A 14,931-nucleotide genomic window follows, 5' to 3' on the forward strand; every position below is an offset into this window, starting at 1 on the left:
CCCTCACCACCACCGCTGCCCCCGACCCCACCCCCTCATCACCACCACCGCTGCCACCGATCCCACCCCCCTCATCACCACCACCGCTGCCACCCCCTCACCACCACCCCTGCTGCCACCGATCCCACCCCCCTCACCACCACCGCTGCCACCGATCCCACCCCCCCTCACCACCGCTGCCACCGACCCCACCCCCCTCATCACCACCACCGCTGCCACCCCCTCACCACCACCCCTGCTGCCACCGATCCCACCCCCCTCACCATCACCGCTGCCACTTATCCCAACCCCTTCCCCATCACCACCGCTTCCACTGATTCCACCCCCCTCACCACCACCCCTGCTGCCACTCATCCCACCCCCCTCATCATGTCTGCAACCTCTGACATCTCCTGTACCATGTCCACACAGCCTATGACATCTCCTGTACCATGTCAACACAGCCCCTGACATCTCCTGTACCATGTCAACACAGCCCCTGACATCTCCTGTACCATGTCCGCACAGCCCCTGACATCTCCTGTACCATGTCCGCACAGCCCCTGACATCTCCAGTACATGTCCGCACAGCCCCTGACATCTCCTGTACCATGTCCGCACAGCCCCTGACATCTCCTGTACCATGTCCACACAGCCCCTGACCTCTCCTGTACCATGTCAACACAGCCCCTGACCTCTCCTGTACCATGTCCACACAGCCCCTGACCTCTCCTGTACCATGTCAACACAGCCCCTGACATCTCCTGTACCATGTCAACACAGCCCCTGACATCTCCTGTACCATGTCAACACAGCCCCTGACATCTCCTGTACCATGTCCGCACAGCCCCTGACATCTCCTGTACCATGTCTGCACAGCCCCTGACATCTCCAGTACATGTCCGCACAGCCCCTGACATCTCCTCTACCATGTCCACACAGCCTATGACATCTCCTGTACCATGTCAACACAGCCCCTGACATCTCCTGTACCATGTCAACACAGCCCCTGACATCTCCTGTACCATGTCCGCACAGCCCCTGACATCTCCTGTACCATGTCCGCACAGCCCCTGACATCTCCAGTACATGTCCGCACAGCCCCTGACATCTCCTGTACCATGTCCGCACAGCCCCTGACATCTCCTGTACCATGTCAACACAGCCCCTGACCTCTCCTGTACCATGTCCACACAGCCCCTGACCTCTCCTGTACCATGTCAACACAGCCCCTGACATCTCCTGTACCATGTCAACACAGCCCCTGACATCTCCTGTACCATGTCAACACAGCCCCTGACATCTCCTGTACCATGTCCGCACAGCCCCTGACATCTCCTGTACCATGTCTGCACAGCCCCTGACATCTCCAGTACATGTCCGCACAGCCCCTGACATCTCCTGTACCATGTCCGCACAGCCCCTGACATCTCCTGTACCATGTCCACACAGCCCCTGACATCTCCTGTACCATGTCCACACAGCCCCTGACATCTCCTGTACCATGTCCACACAGCCCCTGACATCTCCTGTACCATGTCCACACAGCCCCTGACATCTCCTGTACCATGTCCACACAGCCCCTGACATCTCCTGTACCATGTCCGCACAGCCCCTGACATCTCCTGTACCATGTCCACACAGCCCCTGACATCTCCTGTACCATGTCCACACAGCCCCTGACATCTCCTGTACCATGTCCACACAGCCCCTGACATCTCCTGTACCATGTCCACACAGCCCCTGACATCTCCTGTACCATGTCCACACAGCCCCTGACCTCTCCTGTACATGTCCACACAGCCCCTGACATCTCCTGTATCATGTCCACACAGCCCCTGACATCTCCTGTACCATGTCCGCACAGCCCCTGACATCTCCTGTACCATGTCCACACAGCCCCTGACATCTCCTGTACCATGTCCACACAGCCCCTGACATCTCCTGTACCATGTCCACACAGCCCCTGACATCTCCTGTACCATGTCCACACAGCCCCTGACCTCTCCTGTACCATGTCCGTACAGCCCCTGACATCTCCTGTACCATGTCCGCACAGCCCCTGACATCTCCTGTACCATGTCCGCACAGCCCCTGACATGTCCTGTACCATGTCCGCACAGCCTCTGACATGTCCTGTACCATGTCCGCACAGCCTCTGACATGTCCTGTACCATGTCCACACAGCCCCTGACATCTCCTGTATCATGTCTGCACAGCCTATGACATCTCCTGTACCATGTCCACACAGCCCCTGACATCACCTGTACCATGTCCGCACAGCCCCTGACATGTCCTGTACCATGTCCACACAGCCCCTGACATCTCCTGTACCATGTCCTCACATCCTCTGACATCTCCTGTACCATGTCCGCACAACACCTGACATCTCCTGTACCATGTCCGCACAACCCCTGACATCTCCTGTACCATGTCCGCACAACCCCTGACATCTCCTGTATCATGTCCGCACTTTTACCACTTTTAACTATAATTTGCTCTTTTATATATAAAGCCCTGCTTTTATATCTATCTTATCTATGATAGTACACTCTTCAAATTTGCTTTAAAATGCATGGTTTTCCCTTTTATGAACAAGAAAATAATGGCGTTATGGTGTTGGGCCGGTATAATAATGCTATGGGGCTGGTATGACATTTTTTCCAGGGCTGAATTTTATTCCCAGTCCGGCCCTGGCAACATCCAGCAACACCTGTAGCAAAGGAGATTCTTGAATGGGAGATTACAATTAAAGGTCAGTTTATATTCTAAAATCACTGTGTATATATGGGCATATCTCTTCTGCAGTGGTTACTAGGCTGCTTTCTGATCCGCAGGTGCAAGGCAGTGTGCCCGCAGGTTAGCTGCACTAAGCCAAAGACGTCTATTATTACCTGCGGGTTTGGTGCTTTTTTTGAAAGTGCACCACTCCTGCAGGATATAAGAGAAGTCTATGAATGATTAGCTGGCGCTCTGGTCTGATGTGGTAGAGTCGATGTGAGGGTATAACAAAATAAGGGTACAGGGAATAAACAAGATAGAAACAAATTACCTAAAATGCATAGCAAAAGGGCATATGTGAGTCCATCAGGTAAGGAGACACTGAAGATAATAGAAATTAAAGATGGGTCTTGATCTGCAAACAAAGGGCCAGCTCCACCACACAGGAAGAACAGTTCTGTGGACAATACAAAAAAAGAAACAGGCGAAGCGCCTCTAAGTGCAGTACATTTATTACGATAAAAGGCACACAAGTAGTGGCAACTCACATAATAGTGAATGAAAATAGGCTCAATCTGGAGTCAGTCGGTGAACGTGCAGTCCAAATCCCAGGTCCGGGAGAGAAGGAAAGATGACCTTACCAGTAGATGGAGGTGGAGATCAGGATAAAGCCGGCTGCTGTCTTCCGGGACCGGCTAATCTCCTCGTATCGGGCTGGAGCGCAGCCTCTGCCGCGTGACGTCAACAGGGTCAGGAGGGTACACCACGCGTTTCAGAGCATGCGCCAAGCTCGGGGGGAGCATGCGCGCTCTTTTTTTAAGTGTTTATAAAGTAAACTGCAGGGCATTTGTGTGAAAGCAGGCTTAGGCTCCTTTCACATGAATGGTCCGATTGGGTCTACCTGTCCATTTTTCAGGCTGACCCAATCGGATCCCCCATTCACCTATATGGAGTAGCAGATGTTCACGGACTTGTGTCCATTTACATCTGCCTACCTCCAATCCGATCCCCTAAAAACAACAGAAGGGGATCCGTCCCCTTCCATCTGGGTGGATCGGAGGGCTCTGCTCATTGTGGTCCATGACCGGTTACGAAGTAACTTAAGTGGCCTTCGCTCTTGAAAAGGTTAGGCACCTCTCTAGTAGGCCAAACAACTGGACTGCAATGGGGCCCAATGCTGTCTGGCTACACATTGATTTATACAGGTAGCAATAGCACATGGTAAATAATGTATGTCTGAATAAGATTCATGTATGTATAGTTTATATATATATATACGGTATATATAAAGTGCTGTTCAAAAGCATGTGTAAAAATGCTGTAAATGAAAAATGCTTTAAGAAATAGAAGCATTAATAGGTATTTTTTACCAATTAATAAAATGCTAAGTAATTGAGAAAAAGAGAAATTCAAATCAATATTTGGCGTGACCGCCCTTTGCCTTCAAAAACAAAGTAAATTCTTCTAGATATATTTGCTCACAGTTTTTGAAGGAACCGGGCAGGTCTGTTGTTCTAAACACCTTGGAGAACTAACCACAGATCTTCTGTGGATAGTGGATATAGGCTGCCTCAAATCCTTCTGTCTCTTCATGTAATCCCAGACAGACTCAGTGTTGTTGAGATCATGGCTCTGTGGGGGGCCAAACCATCACTTCCATGTCCCCTTGTTCTTCTTTACACTGTAGCTAGTTCCTAATGACATTGGCTCTATGTTTAGGGTCATTGTCCTGCTGCAGAATAAATTTGGGGCCAATCGCACGCCTCCCTGATAGTATGGCATGATGGATGTGTCCGACTGTATTTCTCAGCATTGGGGACACTATTGATCCAACTCCATTTGGAGAAATGCAGCCCCAAACTTGCAAGAAGCCTTCACTGTTACCTGCAGGCACTCATTATTGTACCGCTCTTCAGCCCTTTGAGAACAAACTGCCTTTTGCTACAGCCAAATATTTCCACGTTTGACTCATCCAAAGTACCTTTTTCTGCACCCCAATTACTATGTTTTTGTGCATAGATGTGCCACTTAGCCTTGTTTCCATGTCCTATGCATGAAAACATAGGCTGGTGTCATAACTGATCACATGTGCTGCATCATGACAGTTGCAGATCAGAGGCAAAAATGGCAGCCTTCTTTGGCTGAAAAGGATAGAAGAGTTTCGTTCTGCTTTAAGGGTTCACAGACGTGTCATAACGTTCAGTTGGCCGCCACATGGTGCAAACCAGTGCCTCGCATTGCCCACACATCACCGTAACACAGTGGTGTAACCCATCAGCAGCATTTTGCCTTGTCATGCGGTAGGACTGCACTGGAATAGCCGTTTACATAGTTCCCCGAAATCTGGTGGGCATTGGCCCTTAAGGATTGGTAAGCTACAATATGTTGTTTTTTTCCATTTGGGTTAAATACCTCTTTAATGATGTTTAACGCTTTAATACAAACTCTTACTTCATTCAAAATCTTCTGGACATTGTTGGGGGAGACATAAATACCTGTTTTATTGTACTATAAAAATTCTGCTTATTACAGTAATTTCACCCCCCACCACTAGTAAAGAGGGAGTCAGAAAGAAAAACAGTTGAATTTGAAATGCAAATATCTGGTTTCTTCTGAATATATACATGCTTCGGCTCCATTCACACTTGTACGACTCCAAAGTCATACGACTTTGGAGTGCAACTTTGATGCAACTTTGGATGGGTGCGATTTGGATGTGCCTTGTTGTCCCTCTGCAAAATCAGACCCACTGTTGCATGTGAAACATTCAGGTATGACTTTCATGAAATGTTTGAGAGTTAACATTGAAGTCTATGTCTACTGAAGTCTAGATTTTGTACTCTACAGTTTTAGTAAATTAATCCCAATTGTTCTTGATCCAGTCTAGTTGAGGATTTTGTAAAACTGTTTCCAAATGCTGCTTAGGTCAAGGCTATCATATAAGTAAATACACTGCTCAAAAAACTAGAGGAACACATAGTTACATAGTAGGTGAGGTTGAATAAAGACAATAGTCCATCCAGTTCAACCTGTGTAGGTGTGTGTGGCTGTAATCATCTCACATAGCCCTTAATGTCCTGATCCTTGAGATGTAAGTCTAAGAGTCTTTTGAAAGCCACCATACTACCCGCAGAAACCACCTCTTGTGGTAGAGAATGCCACAATCTTGTAGCCCTAACAGTAAAGAACCCTCCTCGTTGCCTCCTCTAATCGCATTGTATGTCCTTGAGTCCTCATGCAATTCCTTCGAATGAACAGTTTTTTTTCTAAGCTGAGATCCCCATTAAGATATTTATAAATTGCTATCATGTCCCACCTCAGACGTCTCTTTTCCAGGGAGAATAAATCAAGCGATTGCAGCCGCTCTTCATAGTTAAGGTCCTCCAACCCCCTAATCAGTTTAGTTGCCCTTCTCTGGACTCTCTCCAGCTCTAACACATCCCTCCTGAGGACTGGCGACCAGAACTGGACAGAATACTCCAGATGCGGTCGGACCAGAGTTTTATAAAGTGGAAGGATTATAGTCTTATCTCTGGAATACATCCCTTTCTTTATGCATGCTAATATTCTGCTGGCTTTGGCAGCTGCCGCTTGACATTGCATGCTGCTGCCTAATCTATCATCAACCAAGACTCCCAGATCTTTCTCCATTTTTGATTCCCCCAAGGGTTCCCCTCGTTTTTAGTCCCCAAGTGCAAAACCTTACACTTCTCCACGTTAAACCTCATTTGCCATGTCGTTGCCCACTCCGTTATTTTGTCAAGGTCATTCTGTAGGATATCTGCTTCATGCTGTGCAGTTATTGCCCTGGCCAATTTAGTGTCATCTGCAAAAACTGATATTGAACTACTGATCCCGTCCTCAATGCTGTTTATGAATAAATTGAACAAGGTTGGTCCCATGACTGAGCCCTGGGGCACCCCGCTTACTACCTCAGACCAGTCTGAGTGTGCGCTGTTTATTACCACCCTTTGGAAACGGCCTTTTAGCCAGTTTCGTATCCAAGAGCAAACCCTGTTGTCGATACCTGCAGACCTTATTTTATAAATTAAGCGCTTGTGGGGAACTGTATCAAACGCCTTAGCGAAATCCAAGTACACCACATCCACAGGTCTCCCCCTATCTAGCTCACAGCTCACCTCCTCGTAGAATGTTAAGAGATTGGTTTGACAAGAACGCCCATTTGTAAACCCGTGCTGATTACTGCTGATGATGTTGTTGTCTTTAGCATACTCTACGATATAGTCCCTTATCATCCCCTCCAGAAGTTTACATATTATTGATGTCAAACTGACAGGCCTATAATTTCCCGGGATATGCCTCTGGCCCTTTTTGAATATCGGAATCACGTTAGCTTTCCTCCAATCTCCTGGTACATCTCCTGTCCTAATACTGTCTGCAAAGATCAGGAACAGTGGTCTGGATATAACCTTACTGAGTTCCTTGAGTACTCTCGGATGTACGCCATCCGGGCCTGGTGATTTGTTTGTGTTAAGTTTATCCAGCCTTTCCCTGATTTCACCCTCTGTTAGCCATAGTGGCAAGTCCTGTGTATTACTTTTAACCATATGGTCATGGTCAGTGTACCCCTCCGTTTCCTGTGTAAAGACTGACGAGAAAAAAGCATTCAGCACGGTTGCTTTTTCAGTGTCCTCTGTAACCATCCTCCCATCATCGTTAATTATGTGTGCAATATGCTCTGCCCTAGTTTTTTTGCTGTTGATATATTTAAAGAATTTCTTTGTTTTTTTTTTACTATCCTCCGCTATTTGTCTCTCAAAGTTGAACACTATTGAAGTTGAACACTATTTAATCAGAGTATAGCATCAATCTAATTAAACTCCTGGAGAATTGATCTGGTCAGCTAAGTAGCAGGTTGATAATCATTTCCAGCTACTTCGGGGGTTAATGAAATTACCAACAGGGGCACTAGATGGGCAACAATGCGAAGACCTCCAAAACAGAAAGGTTTTACAGGTGGATGCCAGTGAATTTTTTTCCCCTACTCATCTTCTCTGACTGTTTTTCACTAGTTTTGCATTTGGATAGGGTCTATGTCACTATTGGTAGCATGGGGCGATACCTGGACCCTATAGAGTTTGCACAGGCATTTTAACTCCTCCAGAATGGCACATCAATATGTGCCATTGCTAGAAGGTTTGCTGTGTCTCGCACCACAGTCTCAAAAGCATGGAAGAGATTCCAGGAGACAGGCAATTACTCTAGGAGAGCTGGACAGGGCCAAAGAAGGTCCTTAACCCATCAGCAGGATCGGTATCTGCTCTTTTGTGCAAGGAGGAAAAGGATGAACTCTTCCAGAGCCCCACAAAATGACCTCCAGCAGGCCACTGGTGTGAATGTCTCTGACCAAACAATCAGAAACAGACTTTATAAGGGTGGCCTGAGGACCCAACGTCCTAATGGGCCCTGTGCTCACTGCCTGGCACCGTGGAGCTCAATTGGCATTTGCTATTGAACACCAGAATTGGCAGGTCCTGAAATTTTCAGGCATGCATACAAGCACGTGGGGGCCATACAAATTACTGAGTACCATATTGAGTTGCTGATATGAAATTTTAGCAAAATGTACTAGCCTGCGGTATACTTTTTTCACTTTGATTTTCGGGGTGTCTTTGAATTCAGCCCTCTGTAGGTTGATAATTTCCTTTCATTTCCATTAAACGATGTAGCATCCTTTCAGCCCTAACCCATTACCCAGTCTATATCTATATAGATATCCAGCATGAGATTTTCCCCATTGAGATCTGATGTATTTTTAAAGTGTTCCTTTAATTTTTATGAGCAGTGTATATTATATTTATTATTATCACTTTCCAGATCTTGTTTATTCAATGTCTTGAACAAAGGTTTCATAGTACAGCTGTGTCATAAATGTACATTTGTCCAAAGAACAGGAAAGCATTAAATCTTTATGGTACTGTTATGGAATAACATGCTGATAACTAAAATGCAATAAATACTAATTATTAAATAGTGCATCTCTTAACATTGGGAGGTATTCACATTTAGATTATTGAGTTTTACATTTACATGGCAACCTGCTTTGCATGACATTAACCACTTAAGCCCTGGAGAATTTGGCTGCTAAACGACCAGGGGGTATTTTGCGATTCGGCACTGCGTGACTTTAACGGACAATTGCGCAGTCGTGCGACGCTGTACCTAAACGAATTTGGCGTCCTTTTTTTCCCACAAACAGAGCTTTCTTTTGGCGGTATTTGATCACCTGTGCGATTTTTTGATCACGTGCTATAAACAAAAAAAGAGCGTAAATTTTGCAAAAATAGCAATATTTTTCCCTTTTTTTTATATGAAATTCCCCCCAAAAAAAATGTAAAAATCAAAATTTTTTAACATTTTCGGCCAATTTGTTTTATGCTACCTATGTTTGGTAAAAAAAATCGCAAAAAGCGTATTTTGATTGGTTTGCGCAAAAGTTGTTGCGTTTACTAACTAAGGGAAAGATTTTTGTCATTTTTGTTGTTTTTTTTTTAACGCGTAATGGCGGCGATCTGCGATTTTTTTTGCGGTACTGCGACATTGCGGCGGACAGATCGGACCCTTGACTGACATTTTTGACACTTTTGGGGTTACCAGTGACATTTCTACAGTAATCAGTGCTATACATATGCACTGTTACTGTAAAAATACACTGGTAGTGAAGGGGTTAACTTTATTTGAGAGGGAGGGGCTGTGTGTGTCCCTAGGGGCGTGATTCTAACTGTGATTGGCTGTGGCTTCAGCTGTATGCAGAGTGATCAACGGATCTACATAGTAGATCCATATGATCATCTCTCATACAGAGGGGAGAATGACAGGCAGCTTGTTTACACAAGCTGCCTGACTTTCTCCCTCTCCCCCGCCGATCGCAGAGTGGCCGGCGGACATCGGGTCCGCCGGTCACACGCGCGGGGGGTCCGTGACCACGCGGGAGCGCGCCTCCGGCGGCGCGCGCTCGCTCCCTAGACCCTCACAAGCTAGTGACGTAGCCCTACGTCACTTTGCCTGTGAGGGGCTGACCGCCGACGTAGATAGTCGTGCGGCGGTCGGCAAGTGGTTAACAGTTTAATAATTTTTTCCATTCTACATTTATGGTGTTGTTTTTCAAATATATTCAAATTTTTTTAATTTGATCATAACATAGGTTGAATCTATCGGAAGAACAAAGCAGTTCCATAACCCTACCGGCGTTTGGCTCTGATGAAGAGGTGCTGCCTCGAAATGCACTAGCCAGTAGTGATGTCGCGAACCTAAAATTCGCTGTTTGCGAACGGCGAACGCGAACATCGGCAAATGTTCGCGAACCGGGCGAACCACCATAGACTTTAATAGGCAGGCAAATTTTAAAACCCACAGGGACTCTTTCTGGCCACAATAGTAATGGAAAGTTGTTTCAAGGGGACAAACACCTGGACTGTGGCATGCCGGAGAGGGATCACACAAAAAAAGTTCTTAAAAATTGTAATTTTTTGATAGAGACAATTATTGGAAAAATTAAAAAAAAAAAAATAATAAAAAATTTCTTTGGATTTAGCATCTGGGGGGTCTAAAAAGTGTACCTGTGAAGTTTCAGCTCTGTAGCATGTCCGGAACCACAAAAAAATACGAATTAGGGTTAGGGCTAGGCTTAGGGTTAGGGCTAGGGTTAGGTTTAGGGTTAGGGTTATTTTTATGGCTAGGCTTAGAGGGTTAGGGTTAAGGTTAGAGGGTTAGGGTTATGGTTAGAGGGTTAGGGTTAGGTTTAGTGTTAGGGGCTAGGGTTAGGGTTACGGTGAGATACTTAGGGTTAGAGTTAGTAGCCCTACCCCTACCCTTCTAACTCTAACCCTCTAACCCTAAGCACTAAAAATAACCCTAACCTTAGGCCTGACCCTAACCCTAGCCCTAACCCTAACCCTAACCCTAACCCTAGCCCTGACCCTAACCCTAGCCCTAACCCTAATTCTATTTTTTTTCTGGTTCTGGACATGCTACAGAGCTGAAACTTCACAGGTACACTTTTTAGACCCCCCAGACAATAAATCCAAAGAATTTTTTTTTTTTTTAAGTTTTTTTTTTTTTTTTAAGTTTTCCAATAATTGGCTCTCTATCAAAAATGACAATTTTTAAGAACTTTTTTTGTGTGATTTAGTGTATAGGGGGTCTAAAAAGTGTACCTGTGAAGTTTCAGCTCTGTAGCATGTCCAGAACCAGAAAAAAAAGATAATTTTTCAGTAGAGCAGGGATGGTGGGAACCCCTTTTACACCTATATGAATTTTTTTTTCTGGTTCTGGACATGCTACATATATATATATATATTAAAAAAATACTCAAACACCAGCCCTCAAAGGGGCTTTTGGGGACAATATATATATATATATATATATATATATATCACAGAACAAAAAAAATTACACAAATACCAGCCCTCAAAAGGGCTTTTGGGGACAATAGATATATATATATATATATATATATATATCACAGAAAAAAAAAAATACACAAATACCAGCCCTCAAAAGGGCTTTTGGGGACAATAGATATATATATATATATATATATATATATATATATATATCCAAAAAAAACCTCAAATACCAGCCCTAGGAAGGGCTTTTTGGGGTGCTGTCCTTACAGCAGGAGTGTACCAAGAACACTGGCTAACAAGACCGGGAACTGTCCCTAGCTATAACAGCAGCAGCAGCACCAGCACTTTCCCTGCTCTCAGTAACACAGAAATGATCTAAAATGGATGCTGCCCTTGCTTATTTATAGGAGGTGGGTATGCTGATTGGCCTGGAATGTGTCTGCTGACTGTGATGTTCAGGGTCAAAGTTTGCCTCAATGATGATGTATAGGAGGCGGACCGAACATCGCATATGTTCGCCCGCAGCGGCGAACGCGAACATGCGAAGTTCGCCGGGAACTGTTCGCCGGCGAACAGTTCTATACATCTCTACTAGCCAGTAGGTAGTAGCTAGACCAGAGGTTGAATGGATGAATGAGTGTATTCGTTGTTGTGAAAAGCATGTCATATACCACTTTTGTGAGTACAATATATGTATTTTAACCAATTCAAGATTTTTTAAGGATCTTACACCATGCAAGTGCACTCCCTGTTTTATTTGCAGTCTACCCATGCTTGTTTCTAAATTATGTGTGTGTGTATAAAGGGTGACAGTGCGAGGCCCTGCCACTGTGGAAATGTAGGAGAAAATTACACAGAACTTAATGCAAAGTTCCACACTAATGCTTCTGAGCAGAGAAAGCTGTGTTTTTTGGCTTTCTCCAGATTCTGTAATCCTTGATTGGGGCCTGGAGCTTGAAGGTTCCAAAGTGTTTTGGGTGAGACGGAACCTTCCATCTTGTGTCCAGATTTTACCAGGTGCCTGTAGCAATGGCCGGTGCGACCTATAGGCAAGGTAGGTGCGGGTCTAGCACGCAGATCAGTCAGGGGCATAGCTCCCAACCACCCTGGCCGTTACAGCACGGGCACCAGCAGGGCTTTTTTTTCAGCCAATGCTGCACACTTCTCCCTGGCGATTCCAACTCCCCCCCACTCTGTGGCCCAGGGGCAGACTAACCAATCAGGTGCTGCTCTGGGCAAGCATAGAGAGTCAGGTGGCAGCAGGTGTGGTGAGCAGGACAGCACCCAGCTCCAGGAGGCTGCAGGGATGAAGAGCAGTGAGGGTGCCCTGGAGCCCTCCAGACTGGAGGGAGAAGAGCTCCCAGGACCGATAGACAGGTTGACCTGGCCAGAGAACAAAGATGGACAGGAGGTGCAGGCAGCCAGGGACAGCTGCATCATCCTGTAAACAGATACTCTGGAAGGGTCAGCTCTGGGACCTCCTGTCTTTACCCAGCTAAGGGAATGGGCCCTGCCCACTGCTGGCATGGAAGGTACTGTACTGTGTCACACACACACCTTCCCACAGGCAGGGACTGCAGGGGTCTCTCTCACTTCACTTCTCTCTCCTCCCTCCTTTCCCCTCCTCTCTACTCCTCTCCCCCCCCTCCTCTTCCCTCTTCTCCCCCTGCCTCTTCCCCTTTCCCCCTCCTCCTCTCCCCCTCCACCCCCCTCCCCTTCACCCTCCTTTCCCCTTCCCTTCCCCTCCTGCTCTCCCCCTCCACCCCTCCTCTCCCCCTCTCTCCCCTCCCCTCTTAGGGCTTCCAGTTTGAAGACAGTTCCCACATTGGAGACAGAAGATGTCAACCAGGGGTCAGAGGTGCCCCAGTCAGTAGTCAAGAGAAAGGAGGTCTCATCCCAGGAGTCAGATTGTCTACCATCAGGGTGTCAGGAGAACCTCTATCCAAAGGCCAAAAGTGGGCCGTGCATCAGGGCTCTGCAACTAAAGGCTAAGTGAGGTGAGTGAACCAGGACTGCTGGGCAATACAGTCAGTGGGACTGGTAAGAAGAGCACCTGTGCTGCTGACAAGGGAGCCTGCTGTATTTTTATTTGGCTGTTCACATTGATGTGAAAGAACACTTTTTGAATAAAAGTGGGCTACTATGCCCACAAATGCAGGTTGAACTTGCATAGCTAGTTGGACCTGTATGACTGGCATAAAACGCATTTGCCATATCAGCATTTTGTGATGTTTGTGCAGGATCACTGTGACATAACACATTTTCATCCCAACACCACAATAGATAGAGTAATGCTGGCCAGTGAACATATACTATACCAAAAATCGTTCAAACTCATTTTCGAAAAATGTACACTCGGCAGTGAGAGCAGACAATCATGCCATCATGTAACGACCGAATGTTGATCGATAAATCGTTCAATGGACATGAATGAATCAGTTTTTCGTTCATTTTGTCACATATTCCTAGTGCAAACAGTTCGGGCGAGAAACACATTAACTTTTCAATTTATCGTTCATTCGGCAGAATTTTCCAAACTGTTCCTTCGATTTTTTAGCTCTGAAAGGTTAAAACCAATTTTCTATTTGTGCCCATTAACTGGACGAAAAACGAGCGAACGGACCAAATGATTTTTCAGCTAGTGTATGGCCAGCATAAAACAGCCTGCTTTAGATAATTCCATATAGTAAGATAATTGTAATCCTTTGCAGGTGTCAGTATAGTGTTTTCTCTGGGATCTGTCTGTGTAATAGTGTGGGTAGCTGGATCACATAACATGTACTCCAGGTCTCAGCCAAACAGGAGGTGTGCAGGTGCTGTCTGGCCGAGGTCCCAATGAGGCGCAAGCTGCATTCCAGTCCTTGGTTGAGGGGCGCTTGTGAGTTGCAACGGACCCAACTACATTCCCTATCTGAAGCCATGCCGGCAAGCCTAGTAGTATTTTAACCACCTTTGCTCCTTTTGGTTTTGGTAGGTTATTACTTCACTGCCACCTTCTAAAAATAATAGACAGAGAAGGTAAGGAGCACCTGAGCAGTAGGTAAGTATTCCTTGTTAGCTGATGCTGACAGTGTATTTTCATTTTGCTAGTTCTGGATTTGGAAGAAAGTCCAAGTATGTACCAAAGAAAAGGTGCTCAAGAGAGCAAAGGTCATCAAGCCACTCTTGCGAGAGATCAAATTCTCCAGTAGTGCCACAGCCCTGTCACCAGCCACTGTTTGACAAGCCCAAGCACCTGCAAATGGCAAATGCTGTACATGTTCTAGCCAAGCTATAGAACATGAAATTTGCTACAATCTCAACACTGAGTATAACTTCACCTCCTCCCTCCACCACCACCAGTTACACAGCCATCAACCCCCTTTCCTAGAGCATTGCAGGGCAGAGCAGAGTGGAATCCTGACTCAGCAGAGGGTTATTGATAGTAAAGGGTATGGGAATGCCCATTGGAAATTCTCTGCAATTATGAGATGCACCCAATACCACTGCAACACCTTCCAAATTTTCCACTGAGCCCTTATTTCTAAGATTGTCTTGAGCTGGACCAAGCCCAAGTCAAATGTCAAAGAGATCAAGGCATATGAATCTATCTTGCACAAATATGCCCACTATCACACCACAACCTAACCATGCATCAAAGCAGAATATTTTGTCTACATCACTTCCCCATTAGGCACTTCATATAAAAAACATGGGGAACGTTATGCTGCCTGTAACATCGTTCAGCATGATTGATTTGGTGGTGGGTCAGTGATGGTCTGGGGATGTATATCCATGAAGGGATGCAGAGATCTCTACAGGTTAGACAATGGCACCCTGACTGCCATTAGGAATTGGGATGAAATCCTTGGACCCATTGTCA

This window comes from Pelophylax lessonae (assembly GCF_965119305.1).
Source record: "Pelophylax lessonae genome assembly, chromosome: 1".
Classification (NCBI taxonomy): domain Eukaryota; kingdom Metazoa; phylum Chordata; class Amphibia; order Anura; family Ranidae; genus Pelophylax; species Pelophylax lessonae.